The following is a 19,994-nucleotide window of genomic DNA, read 5'->3' on the forward strand; positions in this document are numbered from 1 at the left end:
GAAACATTTAAAGAGAATACAAAAGGCCCTCTACAATAGTATAACCTTTGCCTCTGTCTGCCAGCATCACAGTTTACACGGTTTCCATGGAAACCCTCTGCAAACATATGAATGTGCTTGTTGCGTTAGACGTCGAACAGAAAATCCTTTGTGGCAACTCTGGAGGGCCATGGCCAGTGCCAACCTCCCCGTGGAATAATGCCCTTCACTATGCCTTGCCCAGCAGGCTCATGACACACTTGCTCACATGGCACAGCTGCTGCCACCACTTGTTTTTCCCTAACTGATAAAAAAGAAAAAGAAAAAAAAGAAGAAATATATGCACATCATAACTACTAAATATTTCCTCCTTCATGGAGAGCCTGTTTTGCCTTCACCAAACTGACAGCAAAGTCTTTGGTTCTGGACTCTCAGATGCAATGAGGACTGACTGGGAGGCTTCCAGCAGGCTTCTACTCAGGGCATTGGGAATACATTTGCATATTGAGTAGATAACTACCCAGGAACAGGATGCCACATTCTTCATTATTATGTGCTTTGAGAAAAACACATCAAAAAATACACATAAAATCTCAGCATGCAATACATACATCAGTCCAGAAGATAAAAGGAGTTTCATCACCTTGTTATTTATGTTCATGGAAAGACCACCTGACCTACAAATAACTCACTGGATGGGCTCCTCTTTCAGCCCTGGAGGCAGGAAAATTCTACCCAAGACAGCGAAGTGTCTTCGGGAGGGGTGGTTTCTTTTTGTTGTTCTTAGGGGTATGTGAGCAAGTGAAAGCTGAGGAACTAAAAAACTGGTTTCGATTTACAAAAGAGGAATATTGCTACTGGCAAATATCTGAATGTTCTGGATTTTCTCAAAATTCATATCCACTCTGTAGCTCTGCATATTTTACCAGCACTGAAATATGAGTGTTTCTAATAAAAGTGCACCTTTAAGACCAGCAGCATACATACCTGGAAATATGTTTGTAGGCTGAAACATTGCCCTACATCCTTATTCCTCTGAAAAAATTTTTGGTATAGCAAGTTAGACATTAGAAAAAGTTTCTTCACCCAGAGGATGGCTGGGCACTGAACAGCTCCCCAGGGCAGTGGTCACAGCATCACGTCTGACAGAGCTCCAGAAGTGCTTGGACAATGCTCTTGGGTACATTGTGTGATTCTGGGGGATGTTTCTTCACAGGGCTAAGAATTTGAGTCGATTTTTGTGTATCCCTTGCAACTCAAGTCTATTCTGTGATTCTGGGACTCATTTCTGAGATATCAATGGCATAATCTAGCTAATTGCTTATAGATGTGCACAGCTTCAGGGAGATGAACCCTCAGGGAGGATGACACCTCCAAAGGCTACATTTAAGATCAAATTCTGTGGACCCTGTGTGGGATGTGAAAGGCTGCCTGTGTCGGTTCACACAGAGCTGGGGAGGTCAGCACCTTTCTGCTGGTGAGCGGACACTTCACCTGCCACTCAGCCATTTCCAGCCACTTTTACTGTCAGTGACGAAGACCAGCAACGCAACAGTTTTGTCTGAAAAGCCCAAGAACGAAGGAAAGCAGATTTTGTACCAGAAAGAGAAGACAAACGGAACACTTTTAACTTTGCCAGCTCCCTGTTTTGTGTTTACTTCTTTCCCTTTCCCAGAGAAGGCCTGAGGGGAGGCTCTCCCTGCTCCCTCATGGCCGCCCTCACCTCACACCCACCACCAGCCCAGGCCCCCAGGCCGCAGCTGCCAAATTAACTCTGAGGGCAGCCAGGCTCTCCTTTTAGCCTCGCCTGCACAGCACAGTGACGCGGGGTCACTCAAAGCCCGTGTTGTTCCAAGGCTCTAATAACCCATTGTTCCCCTGCGGTTGCCTCAGCGAGATAAAACGAAAGGCCGCGTTTTCCGAGGGTAAGCGAATTCCCGCTGCCAGCCAAGGGCTCGGCCTCACGGCGGGGCCAGCCCATCCCCAGGCTCGGTGGGGACATGGTGGGTTTGTTTTTGTTAGTGGGGGTTTGCAGGAACATCTGCTCAGGGAAGGGATGGCGTGGGGTTCACCATCACCTTCCTCGCAAAGCCGTGTTTGTCCCCTCCACACTCGGATCTCGTCAGTGCCACGGCTAAAATCTGGCTCCTACCTGCTGGATGTTTATAATCTGCTTCCTGCCTGAGGTTGCAGAAGGATTGAAAATCTAATGGTCTAATCTAATGGTTGTTACTGTAAGCTTCCCAGAGGAGGGGAGCCACAGCATGGGCTCAGGGCAGAGAGCCCCGACAGCGGAGGCTGAAGCACCCCAGGATCACATCCACCAGACTGCAGGTAACAGTGTGCAAGTATGGGATGGGAGAAAGGACACAACAGGCAGACATTAACCCAACAACACAGGAAATTATAAGATTGAAAAGTCACCTGTTTTATATTTTCACTACATCCTCTTGTCCAATAATGAAGTTCACTGAACGTCATTAACATTCCGCTAATGAGACTCCAACTGCCCAGAACAGCAATAACGAACGTGAGCTCTGTTTCCACCAAATCTACCAGAAAGATTTTTAAGGGTCTGCTTTCCCACTGTCAGGAACACATGACTCCCATTAGCCTTAATAAAGGAACAGTGCATTCAGTGGGAGAGAAACTTCCCAGGGTTGCATAACTGAACTGTAGCATGCCCAAGACACTGTATAGACTGCTAAAAGAAGTTAGCAGTCCCAAAACTACAGGGACAGGCCAAATTCTTCCATTACTTTCCCATTAACTTTTGTCATAGTTCAGACATCCTTGCTTTAGGCCAGTGAGAGTACTCAAATTTTTTTTATGACAGAAGAATGGAAGAGTAAATTTTTTAATGGAAGAGCAGATCAGACATTGGGATGTTTAGATTCTATTTTTAGGCTGAAAAAGACCCCAAACTTCAGATATGCACTTTCTTTATCTTAATGCATTGTCCCTACATACTATTCTTGACTCCACGGTATATAAATTCTTACTTTTCTAACAATGCAAATTTGTTGACAGGATGACAGGTTAAAGTTTATCTTTCAGGCTGCTTCCCTTGCCCCAGTCACAAAAATCTAGTTATGTCAATTTATGTCCCTTTCAGTGCTCAGTGAGGCGAGGAAATGGAGTGGAGTGCCAGAATGTGGAAACAATGCAAAAAAACTAATGCCAGAACTCAGTATCTGCCTCCTAGGCTAAGCTCTGCTCGCCCTCACAAAGCTTTGGGATTATTACTGTGTATCTCAAAACTGTGTTTAAGAAAAACCTTAATTCCAGATGTTGAAAGCATGATTAATCTACTGAAAGTTAGAAGCTTTTTGTACATCTTTTCTCCCCAGTTTATTTATTTTAAAATACTTGGGTACTTAACTCTTTTATTTTTTCCTTTGACCAGGGTGCATGTATGCTTTTGGATACTAGGAAATTGAATTTAATAGACAATTTAAAACTAGTTGGTCATGCCTTTACCATAAGAATCTCTCTAGCGTAATCACAGAAATTCAATACAATTGTAGTATACATTAATGAAGGCTGCCTCATGCACTCTGCTACAGCTTTAAATGAGACTAGACTTCTTTATTATCTATCACATTGCAATGACTAATATGGGAGAATATCTAGTCTGCTACTACTCACACACATGATAAAAACCCATTAGCACACATACTCACAGAAGTTGAACTACTTTGATACAGTAAAGAGAGATGAGGAACTACAGTGCAACAATTGCTGTAACTGTGTGACAAGTAATGAGCTGTTTTAAAGCCATGTGTTAAAACATATCAAGATTACCTACCTATAAAAACCCCCAAAACCAACAACAATTAAAAAAACAACCCAAAACCAAACTCAACCACAAACCAAAATATAATTGATTCATTTTATTTCACAGACTTATAACCTCAAAGGTAGAGGGACCCACGGTACTGCAGCACAGCAGAACCAGCCCTGTGCCCCATGTGGCTGTGCTCACTTTAGCTGCCAACAAACACTCAAAACTCTGAGCCCATTCCTACTGAGTCTGGTATTCTCCTTGGCTTAGCAGAAGCAAAATCATATCTCATTTCCTAAAAAAAAAAAAAAAAAAAAAAAAAAAAAAACACCCAAAAAAAAACCCAAAAAAAAAACCCAAACAAAACCAACAAACCCCAACCCATCCCATAATATGCAGAACAACCAACGCCAGCAGACTGATTTATGGATACATGATACTAACTACAGTGGGAAACTCCATTCAAACACAGAAACTGTAACTCACCAGTCATGTCACAACACCGAAGATAAAAATCATGCTGGTGTCAAATAGAAGACACTCAAATTACAAGACAACTATCTGCAGCATCCATCCCCAACCATTCTGTCAAACACACAACTGCAATAGCACAAAGTATCTTTATGACAGGAATAAAAGGCTCTTTAAATGCTCCTTTTATTTTTTATTGAATGAACCCACTCTTATACAAAGTTCACTCAACGATGTCTCGAGCTTTAGTACTGCCAAATCCTGTATTTCATTAGTCAACTATGGCTTGTCAGTCACACACGGAACAATCTGAAGCATTTACTAACTGCATACAATTTCTTCATGTAGCAGGTCAGGTTGTTTAAGACACTGAACTTATTACTATATTGATAAATGTAGTTGTCAGGAAGACAAGAATCTTCTCAGTGTTACACCACAGCTGACCAAACACTTCTCTGCTCCAAGTCACTGGCAAAACCCAAAGGGAGTTACAAACCAAAGCCACAGACTCCTCCCAGCCACAGTGTTAGCTTCAGCATTTTCTGTAGTTGACTCTTCTCACAGATCAGTAATCTTTACTAACAGTGTTCCTCCCTCCAAGGAAGCACACTGCACCACACCTCCCGATTGTTTTAGAAGTACATATATACAAAGACCACAGTTGAGAAAGATATTATCAGATGTGGCGCGTCCAGAGAAATCTCATCCTAAATATTTTTCAAGTTTATTCATGAGAAAAGGGTGGAGAAAGAAGCCACAGCTAAAAGATTCACAAACATGAACTCATTTACAGGTTTGCAAAGCAAATCATGCCACCAACCTGTCACGTAACCCACAGGAAAACACAGTGCAGACAGTCTGGATCAAGATACACTGTTGGACGAAATTAAGTTCCCAGTTACTATATGAGTTCCTTAAAACTGGTTGGATTTTTTTGCCACTCTTAATCTTGCAGCCAGACAGGCACTAGATTAAAGTGAAGGCAGAGCAGAGAACAACCAGTTTCTAAATTTTAACAACTTCTTACATGCCGGGGCAATTAAGAACACTGTTCTCATACACTGTTTATTGCCTTGAAAGGATCACCAGTTGGTTACTGGCCATAAAAACAACTGCAACTCTATAATTCCTTAAATATTTACTAACAAGATACACCAGAGTGCAAACCCCAGAACTCTATTCTCATATCTTTCTGTCCAAACACAAATTGACAAAAAGACCTTCTGGCAAAACTACTCCAGAATGCTTTTACTCTGGTTTTGAAGTAGAGATCTGCTTTTTTTTCCCCCATTCCCTATAACAACACCCACTCTTCCAAACAAATAAGTAATCCAGTGTTGCACAGGAATTTTAATTGTTTCCATAACTTCTGCTACCTGCCAAAAAAGTACTTAGTATGACAGATATGGAACAGGCTGCCTGTGATACATGTGTATTTATAATAAGATATGAACATATATATGCATAACATATAATTTATGTAATAGTTAACTTTTGTATAGCTATTAAAACTAGAAGCCTTTCAAGGACGCAACCTTCGTTCTTTGAAGTAACAGCCATGATTTGAGTTACTGACTCTCCGGCTCAGATTTGCAATCAAATTACTACAGCTGAACTTCCTGCACACCATGTGAGCCAGACTTGGGGTGGTGTCCCCTTGTGTGGTGTTAGCTACGACAGACACAAGGTCGCAGCGGAAATCCCTTGCATGGAAGGTTGAAAATCTAGGATATAAAGATACACTCCTTTATATTTGCTGGAAATACAATCCCACAGCTCTCTGCAGCAGTGTCTGCAAGGGTTTGGCTGATGTGGGTGCTGAGACCGAAAGTTTGGCTCCTTTCAAGAGTTGTGCAATTTTCATTTACTTATTTATTTATTAAGATCTTGGTCTGTCAACCCTTTCTCACTCTGCACAGTATTTTCCACAAATAATGGCCCTGGTTTCAGTGGGACCTTTGAAATACTCATCTTACGGTACAAGGAGTTACACAACCCAGGCTGAAGGGGACATTTTCAGCATATTTGTACAACTTCATTTATTTAGTTATTAAGACCAGGTCTTAAAACAACAAAACTGTTTTTGAGTATTTGTTTAAACAATCCATTCTAGGATTAGAGTATTTATAAATATATGTTATGCAAATACTGCATATTAGTACAATACCTGGGAGAGTTGTAATTACTTTGGCATAAGAGCTTAGAGATCTTCCCCTGAATAAACTGCATGGCAGCATAAGCCTACTAGTAGGGGAGGTGTAACGATTCCATGAAACAAAAGTACATTTAAAACAGTTTAATAGACAGGAGGAAAAATATCTGTTGCACTTTCATAATGGAAGCTCACAAAATATTATCTTCAACAATAGGTACTATGCATTTTTCCACTGATTTTACAACTAAGCCCAGCATGCTGCAGCTTCTAAGAGCATTAGGGTTTAGAATCTACTTTTGACAGTATTTTTTGATTTGTGATGGGTGGTTTGTTTTTGGATTGTTATGAGCTGGGTGAAGCCTCGAGGCAGACATGCAGCCGTGTTGATAACATATGTATTTTCCAACCCCGTGATAAATTTCCCATAACTGCTAGCCTGGAACATGACTTTCAGCAACTTGACTGTTTCACATTTGGCTAAAGCAGCATCAGTCCATTTTATAAATTAGCTCCAATAATATACACGGAAGACACTATTTTCACAACAAATTGCTTTTGACGCCCAAAATCAGACCCCTATGTTCAGAAAACAATGTTTATTGCTTTCAAAAATCCTAATCTTTTCAAACAGATTTTTTTCCTCAAGCTGAAAATCCAAAGTCAGAAATTAATTTTGCAAGATGCACCTGGAATTTGAATAACGACGTCAACAGAGCTGGTTGTTACAGCTTAGGAGAGATTTTACCTCATATGCAAATCCCAATCTACAGATATATTTCTGTAATGTAAGAGTACATTACTCCCACTGAGAAGGTCTGCCTTAAAACCTGGCCTTTCACAGCTGCAAAGGAAATGACAAGAGAAGAAAAACACAGCCCAGTGCATATCAGCAATTAATTCCCTCCACAACTGCCCAGCTGTTTGTGCACGGAGGAACTGGGCTGTTTCCCCTCCGAGCTTTGGCCACTGAAAGCTGATACGGCACTTTCGGAGATCTGGGCTGCTGGTAACGCGTCAGGAATGCGCGCGAGATCACACGGAGCTGAAGGGGAAGAAATGAAATCCAGGCTGGAGTGCTGAGTATCTGTGTTATGAGGATAAAGTGATCTAGGAGAGAGGGAGGCTGGGGGGGACGGGGAGCTGCCAGCAAAGCCAGGCTCAGCATGCAGGACAAACCATCAGTGGCAGAGACAAGGTGGATGAGCTCAGAAACCTGCATGTCTGTGTCAGCTCTGCCAAGATGTTTTTATGTTGGCTGACATCAGATAGGTGGATCTGGTGGCACTTTACAAAAGTTGTTACTTTCACTTGGGATCACGCTTTTTCAGCAAAGTTGCTTTAGAGACTTGGCTCCCTCCATTCCAGAGTAAGACTTACTGGTGAGAAATTACTGCCTATTGGTAAGTTATCTCACCAATGCATGCACCCTGAAGCCCCAGAACTTAAGGCAGAATTCAGTCCTTCAGAGTCTTTCCTATGAATGAAATCCTCTCATGCCATCCTTGGGATTTCAGGAAAGGCATAGAGTATATAAAAGAGGGATGCTATTGGTACCATCAACAAACCCCACCCTGTTGAGCCCTGGAAATTTCATCCCACTCAAACTCACCAGTTTACATGAACAGCTCATTTTTTCCTCTAATACATCAAAAAACTCAAAACAACATTTATTTTTTCCTCCGTTAATCCAAGCCAGTCCCCATTTAAAAATTCCAAATTAATTCCTTCTTGCTGGGTAAAGCCACACATAGCAAAACACTTCTAATATATATTATTGGCATTTTTTTCTTCAGCTCCAACACCACTTGGACTAAAAATATAGCTCATTTGATTTTTAGTAGCAGTTTCATTGGATGGAGCACTCAATCCTCTCAAAACTGCACAGGTATTCAAAAGAATAATACTAATAAGAAAGTATTTTCACTTGACCATTTTCAAGAAGTAAGAAGTAACTATCACAGGGCTATTCCCTCTACAAAAAAGCAATGAAGTGCCAGCTAGTGTATTTTGCTGAATAAACTGAGTCTGCTAAAACTACATGCTTGTGCCTCAGTGCATGGAAATAAAAACATTCTGAAAAAATAAAACTGTGATATCATGTCCATACAGTTATAAAACAAATGGTAGAAAAATATCCTTCTAGCAAACAAGACTGATGAAATATTTAAACGTTACCTTTTCAAAAAAGGATCTCTAAAGTTTAGAGCTATGTTTCTGGAAGGTTGATATAATCTCCAAAACCATTATACAAGCATGCAATGTTATCATTTGGAAAACAGAAAAGCAGAGGACTTTTGGTAATTTACAGCTTCCCAAGGAAAGTAAATCCAAATCCTATGGTTGACTGGAAGATATCAATTTGTACAAATGGCTTAAAATACCATTCCTTTTTTCTCTCTTGGAACCAATGACTCAATAAAGGGTAAACAGAAACAGCACATTTTTAAATCAGAAGCATAGCACAATTTAGTCTGCCTGTAATCTCACTATATAGCTGCATGAAGAGTTCCACTGCTGCAGGGAAGCAAGAACAGCACTCATCATTCTTCCCACAATTTCATTTTTAGCTTTTTAGCTACTCAACATTGAGCAAATCCACTGGGGGATGATTTCCTACATTGCTTATTGTCTGCCACAGTAAAACCTGGCTCTCTCACATATTAGAAACATGCATAGAAAGTTTCTGGAGGTGATCAGTCAATCACATCACACTGAGCAATGCCAAGACCTCCGAGGTATGTAAGGCCACCTTCCCATCGCCATTAGTTCTTTTCACATGAAGTTCAGCAATACAAATAACTGTATGTCTGAATATCCTACTTATCCCAAACACTGGACAATACAAGACAAAGGTATTTTTAAACAGTAGAAAACAGAGAAGTCTTTAAAAATCACAGAAGGATCAAAGGTTTTTTTAGACCTACCTCAAAATGGAAGATATCTCAGTAAAGTTGGGAATGGTGATAGACCTGCAGATGGCTTAAAAATTATGTGGCTTAAAAATTACTCTCCCCTTCAGCCATACTGACAAGAATGGGTGTTATTGATTTCAAATTTGTTTCTCAGGCTGTTTTCAGCAATATTTTGATCTAGGGCTGTGCAAATACTGATAGATGTTAAAAGTGATAACAAAGTTTCACTGCATCAGAACTCAGTTGAGCACTACAAATAGAAATCATTCAAGTGAATCTTGCAAGTACACATATGCCAACTGGCTAACTAAACACAACTCTTCACTGACTAGTCTCTTCTGTTTGCTACTTCTTCTCTAGAGCAAAATTCTCTCTTGTGAAGCAAATCCATCCAAGATCTATGTATTCTGTAAAAGCTTGAAATATCTATCCCAGAAATAAACCACAATTCTTCTGTTCGTAAGGATTTACCCTTTAAATTTAGGCATGATGCTTCAAGCTGGAGATAAATTTTAGTCTCTAAGACTAAAATTCAGATGCAGAGAGGGTTCCAAGCCCACATACCACTTATGTCCCAAACCAGGGTTACAGGTGAGTAATAGTGAAGTTTAGCTGTGCACACCTCTCAGATTTCATACACAGCAAAGAATTTCACACTAAAAGAATGCAAAAGGGGTTTAGAAAGTCCCTAATTTTCACATCTAGCTGTAATACATGCAGATTGTTTTACTTATGCTGAATATGGACATATTATATTTATGAATATAAAATATATCACATTTGCTGAAATAATTACTGAAATATGGAAGTTGTTTGATTGTGCCTAGAAATGCTTACATCACATAATGGTTAAGGATAAATAGCACCATCTGAACTTGCAAGAGAAGTTCATACTTCACGGTTAAATAATTTGTGAGTCACTTGGGATGACTTAAGTTCTCTCTCTGAGAGGTGAATCAGGAACAAAGTTGCTCAATGTCTAAAAGTTCCCAGTTTGAAACAAAAATTTTTAAGTCTTAAAGTAACAGTTTTCATTTATCATCTATATAATGTACTAAGTACTGAAACTTAACATCTTCATGTTCAGCATTTGTGTTTGTGAAATCATTAGGTCCTAGAGTGCAATTCTTTCTGCCTAACTTAAGATAATTACATACCATTTGAATTCACTGTCTAATTAAACTCTCTCTGGCATTAAGTGAGTAATTATCTAGACTTCATTGGCTGCACCACAGACTTAGAGTGGTTCCAGCAGAGGCACACAATCCACAAGTAGGCACTGACATTGCAGAGATCTCGAGTTATGCAAGGCACGTGCTGCTCTAAAACACTGACAAGCTACAGGCAAGACAGAACGAGCACGTAAGAAGAGATCACTTAACTATTTTATTAGCCCAGGGGAAAAAAAATCCAAGTGGCAGATTTAAAAGCAAGAGTCTATTCATTAAATTCTTGCAATTCACGTGCACAACAGGTAATACGCTTTTCTATGCATCTCACAACCAGAGGTCTTTTTCACATTGCCCAAGTCAACTACAGATATTACAGACTAATTCTCAGCCGTGAGATACAACACAGCATAAAACAAGAACCTTGCAGTGCCAAGCACATCCCAAGATCTGGCAACAGTGTAAGTGTAGACTAAAATATGCTGTGAGAAACTGTCACCAGGCACAAAAAAGGTTTCAGAATACCAACTGCAAGGGTTGCCAACATAACAATCACTAAGTAAAAATACATGACCAATTCCTTAAAAAATAAAAAAGAATAAAATCTCAACATGTAGGGAATAGAACAGGAGGAAAAAGGAAAGACAGATTAACAGAGGAAAGGTAGCAGAAATTTTATACATATTATAGCAGAAATATTGTACATATTTTATTGGGTTTCCAATCAAAACACAAATTTATTTGCTTACAAAAATGAAGACTACAATAAAGCAAACAAGTTTAATAGGAAATAATGTTTAAAAAGTTCCATAAATATATTTTAAAGTAATGACAGGGCTTTCTCTCCCATTCTCAGTAAGTACTTGAAGCTAATGTGCATCTCAAAGACCATCTTCTATATTTTACTGTTGCTGTCAAGAAAGAAAAATTAGCCAAAAAGGCAGCAAATGCACTGCACAACGCACACTTCTCAATATTAATGTGTTACTAGAGTCTCTACATCTCAACGTTAGCATGACATGTAAATAAACAAAGCACTCCTTTAGAAATCCTTTAATGGTTCATGCTGAAATGAAGTAAAGGCAACAACAAACCCCTCGCATCCATCAGCCCACCACAAACACCTTGCTGTAGTCACTAAATAAAGAGTCTATTGCAGTGAAATGTATTGAATGTGCTGCACTGAAATGTATTTTGTAAAAGCTGATTTAAGCTCTTGTCCTTATCTGACAGATGAGCCAGGGTTGAATTGGCATGATTCATGACAAACACGTAACACTAAGTTATGGTGAAGATGAGAGGATTTTTGAACACTTTTCTAAATCATACCAGCTTATCAGTACCCACCTACAAACATATGCTTTCTTCCATATGACACAACATGTGCAAAATAGCAATGGTGCAAACTTCATGTTTTATGCTTATGAAAGACAATAGCATGAATTTATCTACAGTGTATATTCCCAAAGCATAAGGGAAAGATTTGGTCAAAGAAAATCTTTCCATGGAAGTAACCTGACCTTTCTGGCAAACTTTGGTCATTTTGTAATTCTTTGGTACAAAACTGGTATAAAGCTGCCAGATGCTGGAGAGGGCCTTTCAGCTGGTCTAGTAAAGCTGTTTCACTTTAAAGCTATTTCACCATCATTAAGTACCTTAAAGAGGCTCTAGCCATGAAAAAGCTTGAAGCTGCTTTTAGGCTAAAGAATATATTTTCCTAAAGCCTGGTATGATGCCAAGATGACACTTTACCTTATTTATTTTGTATCTTTTTATCAAGAAGTGTGTGTTATCAGCAATGCAAAAAAGAGTCACACATTCAGTGTGATGTGTGCCAATCACATCAAAGACTTGGCAGATTTCATGGGAGTCTGCTTACTGATAATGCCACACTTTACACAGCTTCACCTACAACTTGTGGTCAGAACTTGACCAAAATTAAACAAACATTCACATCCAAATTAATGTACATCAGCAGTCACAGATTTTTATTATATACATGTCATTTAGTGTTCTTGAGGCAATACAGTTAATTTCAGTCCACTGTTTCCTATAATCCAGTTATGTATTGAGGTCTAATTTATCACAAAGTTACATTGTGGTATAGTATTCTGTTCCTGGCTGTTAAGCAAGTACATTTTTCAAAAAGTTATATAATTACAGAGCAAATGATTGAGGTTTGTTTGTATTTGACACCAACAGCAAATTAAACTCTGCAAGCTGAAGAGGAGGAAAACAAGACCTAAATAACTGCATGTCCCACCCTAAGGTTAAAGGCCATCTATCTGAAATGCATGTGAGTACTTCCCTCAAACCCTGAGATAAGTTTTTGCCCGTGTATTTGCCCACACGTTTAGCAATTCTGTGGTCTTTGTTCCTAATGAAGCACGCCGACCTGCCTGTACAGACCTGCAGCTCGCTGGTACCCTGACTATTCCTGGAATGCTTTTAATACACTGAAACTGTGTTTGTCTATCTTCCTGCCTCTGATCTCTCAGCCATTTTAAGCAACAGATCACAGTTGCCAATGTTTTCACTGGTGCTTACCGTCAGCTCTCTTGGGCAAACGGCATCGACTCCTGGCAATTTGCTACTTTTATTTCTGTGTTCTAAAAATCTTTTTTACCAACATTTCGATTTGAGACCAATTCTCAAAATATGACCTACAAAGTGAAGTTTCTGTCCTAAAATCTCTCAGGAAAGTCAACTTGGATAAAAATCATTTAGCTTTTGTTCTGTGTCTTATCTTTACCATGTATTTCTTCTATACTTCAGTCATCTATCAGCTCTCCAGTCTGTCTGGCAGGATGTTCATTCCTGATGTACTTGAAATGATTCAATTTAAATGATTTATTGTCGGCTCTGGTATCTTTAGCAAATTGTTTCTCAGAATATCTTTTGGCCAGACTTATCATACTTTAAAATTTAATTTGTGAGAGAGTTTTCTTTCCTCCTTCTATTTTCTTCACCAAAAAAGTCAGCTTTTGAAAGATGCTTCCTTGTTGCTAAGAGATTCCTAAACCTTGCTATAAACTCCTCCTTGCCTCTTAAAAATAAAAAGTAGCAACCACAAAAAGTTCGAATACTTCAATAGATGGGTATATACTTTACCCAGCTTTAATTCATTATTTGAAAAGCCACTTTATTACCTGCAGGCTTTAACTTCCTGCTAACAAGCATTCTCATTTTTATAACTAGCAGGGAAATTGCACTGCTCAGTCTCCCAGCTCAGACCACTGAACTCAAATCATACAAACACATTACTGGGAGCCAGGTAAGAACAGCTTTGCTATCCCAGATATAAATGTACTGAAAGCAACACTGCCTTCAACAAGCTTGAGATTTGCGTCCACAGGCTTTGGAAACACAAAATTGCTTATTTCCATATCTTCATGTAATATTTGAGGGATTGACTGCTTTAGCTCATTAGAAGAACTAACTCAAAGTAACAGCCCATGTCAAGTATAAAAGGTCCATTTCCATGGAGAATAAACACATTTAATTCATCAAGTCACTCACCAATTTGTGTAGCTGCACTAGTGTTTGTCCAAAAAACGTGATTGAATTGAATTTAAAATTAAGAGAATTACAGGTTACTCCAATTACTGGTATAGATAAGCACCAAACTGAACTTCTTGACATGAAACCCTCCTTATCTGTACATTTAGGTGTAGACACTGGGTAACAGCAGCAACTGCAAAACTGTTCCTGAGTGTGGAGCACAAAGAAATCAGATTTTCATGCTTTGTTAGTGATTGTTTTTACCCCATTCCCCTTCAACCAAGACTCCCCTCAGCCTAAGATGACACAACACAAATCAGTTCCTAGCACTCCATGCTGATAACCAGCAGAGACTTGAGTGTTGGCAAGTCTCAGTTAGCAGCCTAAGCTCTGCAGGAGGAGCAGAATTAAGGGAGCATCAGCTGCAGAGAACTTGACTGAGTTTATACCTGACACACAACAAAACCAAACCTTAAACTTGCTTCCACATTTAACAGACTCTTTTCTATGAAGAGTCATTTGTCATTAGCAGACAGAGAAAACCTTAATGTTACTACAACGGAACTGTTAAATTATACAAATCCAATTTCAGCAGAGGGGAAGCAAAAACCTGACTTTCTAAATATCAACATTTGCTAAGGATGTTATAATTTCTGAATACAGCTTGATAAGTGAAGGGTGGGAAAAATCACAAACCCACAGGCTATTGCTGAAGTTGAATTGTTATTGAGTATGTGAGTTTTAAGGTTTATAACTACTTAAGAAAAAAAAAAACAGTTTTAAAGCACATATTCTTCACTCACTCCATTCAGCTGATGAATAAAGCCAAACCAGATAAAATACAACAATCTCCACAGTAAAGACACAATGGTGAGCTAATCATGTCTATCCACATTTGGGGTTTTTATGCTTTACAAAGATTCAGCAATTTTAAGTCATCAAGGACAGATTTATTCCTAAGCCAAGGAGCAATTAAAAAAATTAAGTACAATGTTGTAGTTGTAGAGAGACACATTTAAAGCCATTTCATTAACAGCTATAATGCTAGCAAAATAGAATGAGTTTACCTTTTGGAAAAAATATTTAATTTTAAGGTAGATCTGTTCTCTTGCAGTTGATTGATAGGCTTGATCATTTAAAATATACCAGTCTGCAATTTTGAATATCATTTCCAGCTTTACTTCCATCATCATACAGAAAGAGCTGAAAATCTGATCGCCATGTCACAAGCAACTGAAGAATTACATCAGCTCCTCTTTGCAGAGCTGCTCTTCATTAATTTATAATTAACAGGATGTGATAAAACAATCTGTACTACTAACTTTTAACAGCCTTCTTGTGTCAACCAAATAAGGTTTTCGTGTGGTGAATGCCAGAGCTCCAGTGCTTCTCTCCCATGCCTGGCAATGTGCACTCCCTACAATTCCTTCTGGAGGTGCCCACCAAGCTCCTCTGCTCCCTGCTGCAATCAGAAACTTCACATGAATGCTGTCCCCTTCCTCCTCCTGCCTCCCATGAAACTCTTTATCACATGGACTGAGGAATTTGACTGGGAATGAGATATAGAAACTTATCTGCTGCCAGTAAACTGTTTCCATGAAAGGGACCTTGGAAAGGGAAAATGGCAAAGAGCAATCCAACACTCTTCAACACGTTCCAGGCACTCATGGGGAAAAAAAAAGCAAAAGACAAAAGGAAAAAAAAAAAAAAAGCAAAAAGCAGCACCAACAATTCTGTATTTTAACATAACCAAAATAAAGCCTTCAAAAGCTGTGCTGTCTTGGAAAGCCTGAATGCCTTTTTCCTAAATCCACAACAGAAGTAATAGCTACAGAAATTCTGTACAAACTCAGGGATTAGCAGCACGCCTGAGGAGGAAGCGGGATCTTCACTTCAAGCACCCTATTCACATTTAAAAGGTTGCAGGAATTTGAATAAGCCTTTCTTCCTGCTATGGATCATCGAAGTAGCAGCAATTCTGGAAGTATCCTAGGGTGATGTTTTCCTATTTTACTTATTAATCTTCCTCATCCTCAACTTCTAAGCTACTCCAGCTTTTCATCACAGTGAGAGAAGCAGTACAAGTGCTCATATTTAGTCTGTTTATGCCAGAGAAACTTCAGGTTTTGCTCTTTTGAGACAAGACAATCATCACTCAGTGCTAAGGTTACAGAGAACCAGGTTCTATTTTGTAACAACAATCTATGCTGAAAATTATTGTGTTCTGAAAATAATGACTAAAAACACAACCAACAATCCCACAGTTCTTCTGCATATGTACTAAAAGCAACAGGAGCTACACTCAAAGCAAGTGTTTTTTCAAAGAAAGGCAACAACTATAGGAATGTTGAAGGATCTCCTTTTATCTTCTTTTTTTTTTTTTCTTTACTTCTCTTTGATTACTTTAACTTTCACACTATATCTCAGATTTTATTATTTTATTTCATTTGTTATGAGTATCTGGGCAAAGCTCCAGTGCTTTGATGAACTGGTCACAGTGAACAGCTCCGTTCAGCATGAGCACTACCACCAGCAGAGAAAGCTGGAGAAGTGGAGGACATACAACACCCTTGTCACGTCCATACAGGGCAAGGCTGAGACAGCCAAGTAAACAGGAACTGAGTTCCAGAGAGTTTCTTCATCTCCACAGGAAAGAAAAGTCCAACAAATGCAGGGCTTTAAATGCAAATCATCTTCACAATTAATGTGGTTACCTTTCAATCCAAACAAGAAAAACACAGATTGCAGATACAGCATGAAAAAAATATTACTGTCTGCAACTACAAATATTTAGTGAGATTAAATCAAAGACTCAGACTTCTATGCATTGAAACTTCTCATACTAGGAATACAAAAACTTTAAATTGATTCACTAGAGAAGAAGGCATCAGATTACATAACTGTATGAAATGTGTATGAGCCCAAATCCGCATTTAATTTTGTCTTTGTTATCAGACTGAAAGACAACTTCCTTTTAATCAGACTGCAAGACAACTTCTTTTCACGAATATTTACTGGAAACAGGCATTTAAGGCAGAAACACACTTGTGTCGCATATTCTGTTTCATCATTCTTGCAGACAGGATTATCTACAGTCACTGATGTTTGAAGAGCCACATCTGGGCAAGTTAAACAGCACCAATTAAAAAACTGACCAAAATCAGGAAGTTCACTGACAATGGGGCTCAAAGGGGACAATAAATTTACATTTAGCCAGAGGACCCCAGGTTTCTAGGATGATTAAATATGGTTCCATCAGGGCTGGCAACTGACAGAAGATGGAGAACACAATCTTTCCATGTTTGCATGAAATACTGTACATCCAGGAGTAAACACTTACTAAACACTTTCACTTGCTTGACCCTAGGAAGCATCATACCTAAAGGGATTTTGAGCCAATGTTCATCCCAGTTCCTCCTTGATGGGCTGGAAGGGTGAGGAGAATTTAGAGGGAATGTTGAAAGATGCACTGGGCAGGGTGGGAGGAAAGCACTCAAGAGCATGCTTAAAATAGTCCCACAAACACATCTAGCCTCTCTGAAGGACTAGAAAGCCCAGGGGCTCAAAACTATCAACACTACAGCAGCCTAGTTAGGAACATAAGCTTCAGCAGAGCAGCTGCAGCCATCCTGGAAAACAGGGTGTGTGCAGGTGGCAGGAATGGGACACTAAAGGCTGACACTTCAGCAGGGCACAGACAAAAGGTTTAGTCAACTCTACACTGGTAACATGCAAACATACTTTGACAACAATCCTGCTCTACCTTACTTTGACCTCTTCAAAGAGGTCAAAGTAGGGCATGACCATGTGTAAGGGGATTTAAAAAGTCTAAATGAGTAATGCTACCTGCGGCTTAGAAATGTGCTTCATATCAGAGAGAGTGAGACATAAAAAATCAACTTTATGAACTTGCTGAATCATAGAGTTCTGTGAGATGTTTTCAAAAACAGCCCCAACAAGCCCTCTGAACGTTTTAATAGTTCAAGATCTGAACTCCCCACACAAATCACATGGGAAAATATGAAGAGAGTGCAGCTTTCCCAGAAGCTAAGAGAGAATGCTGAATTTTATTTGACTAGGTTAAATGGTTATGGGTAATACAGCTTCACTATCTGTATTTCAGGGAAGGATTGGAGTTTTATTGTTATTTTTAAAAGACAAATCAATTCAAGTGATAGACTGAAAAGCAGGTTAATGTTGGTCTTGCATCTTACTGTATTTTTGTACATTTTGCTTTCAGATTGTTCCTTAGAGTAGGAAATAAAAAGGCCATTTACCATGTTCTCCCATCATTATAACAGTATGCATCAGATTGGAGTTATAGAATAAGCTCAAAACTCCCCAGGTTACATTCTTCATCTTCAGCCTCGCCTTTCAAGTGAGCTTAACTCTTATTAAAAGAACCAGGGCAGTCCACAGGCATACCCTGTCTTTAAAGATGAAGCCCCAACCACATTTTATGTAAAAGACCTCTCAGTCTGTACCTTTGCCAAACTCCGTAGCAGGTTCAAACAATTTTGCAAGACAGTAGATTTCAATTCCAGGTTCCTCTTACTCAGTCTCAAGTTCTAAAAATAATATTTTTCTTTCTGCTAGGGCACTTCCAAACAGTGATGATCCAAAGGCATTAAAAAAAAGAAAGTTACAACTAAAAGAGCATGACACAGATTATGAATAAAGAAACCTTCTCATATGGAAAAGTTTTAAAAATTTGACATTCCTTTTCAATATGTGTTAATCAGTAAGACAGTAGTGAATTCTCACTGTTTCAGACAAAAAAAGAATCAAACCTCTTGGGACATTACACAAAAGAGCAATTGCAAAGAAGGGAGAACAATCCTGTAGTTTCTTTTAATACCATACTCCTAACACTGTTTTCTTAAATGGTTGAGAAAGTCAGTATTTTGGAGTCAGCCACATGTTACTTATCAATGCAGGGTGAGTAAGAAAGGCCATGCCTGGTTCCTTTTGCAATTGGGAAAAATCTCTTTTGAAGTCTTTCTGAGGGACTGAGGGGGAGAAAGTGTCAGGAAAGGGATTTGACAGGTTCTGCACAGTAAGGGGCAAAAAAACGTCAAGAGTAAAATCCCTTGTCTAAAATGAGCAGAGAGATAGAAACCTCACCTTCAGCACTGGAGACCCAAGATAAAATGTCTGAGAGTCCCTTGTACTTTTTTCCAGCTACACATTAATTCCTTTTTATGCTTTTTGCCATCTTCTCATCTTACCAGGAGCCTGCAGGAGAAGCCAGTCCAATGCTGCAGGGAATGCAGCCACACTGGGGCTCCATGTCTAGCAGTCTCCCAAGATCCCAGGAAAACATCCTGCCTTTTAAATACCCCAAGCATCACAGAAGACCTCAATTTAAAGGTGGAACCAATGATCTGAATGATCTTAAAGCAAAAGTGAAAGGATCAAGAAATTACCCAGTTCATTGAAATGAAAGGCATTATCGATGAACACAGTGACAACACTGTTGGTTTTGCTCTTGGACAGCAGACAGGTTTTGCTCTCCTATATTTTCAATTCTGTCCAAATAACAGGCATGAGTAGTTTTGTATCATCTGCAATTCAAGCATAACTACCACCAGCAGGTCAAGAACTGAACACATTTTGATTTTACCAGGACTGTAAGTTGCACTGCCCTTTCTCTTTTAAATTCTCACACTCTTTCAACAAAAAGAAAACACCCATTATTTTTTCCATCAATCACAAAGACTTGATGCAACTTGTCTCTAAAAGCTGTATTGATAGTAGAAATTTCAGAAATTAATTCCATATAAACTGTACCCTCATATGTAGCAAACTGCTCTTGCATGTGTGGCACAAGCAACCTACAGAGCTACAAACAATACAAACTCAGCATCAACAGGATAGAAAGGACCAGAATTCACCACATCATCACTCACAAGTAACAAGTTGATGCACTCTTTGTGGAAGAAGGCAGCTCAGCTCCTCTCAATCTGAAGTTCACATTAGTATAAAATCAGTTTTTATTACTAAAAGCCATTGTCTTTCCATTT

The 19,994-nt window shown here is 39.1% G+C and overlaps 1 protein-coding gene across 3 annotated transcripts in view; it reads right to left on the reverse strand.

Annotated features, from left to right (window-relative positions):
• The window catches only part of ADD3 (adducin 3), a 92,083-nt gene that overhangs the window by 37,635 nt on the left and 34,454 nt on the right, over positions 1-19,994 (reverse strand). The window lies entirely within an intron of this gene.

The sequence above is a fragment of the Catharus ustulatus genome, chromosome 8 (assembly GCF_009819885.2).
Source record: "Catharus ustulatus isolate bCatUst1 chromosome 8, bCatUst1.pri.v2, whole genome shotgun sequence".
Classification (NCBI taxonomy): domain Eukaryota; kingdom Metazoa; phylum Chordata; class Aves; order Passeriformes; family Turdidae; genus Catharus; species Catharus ustulatus.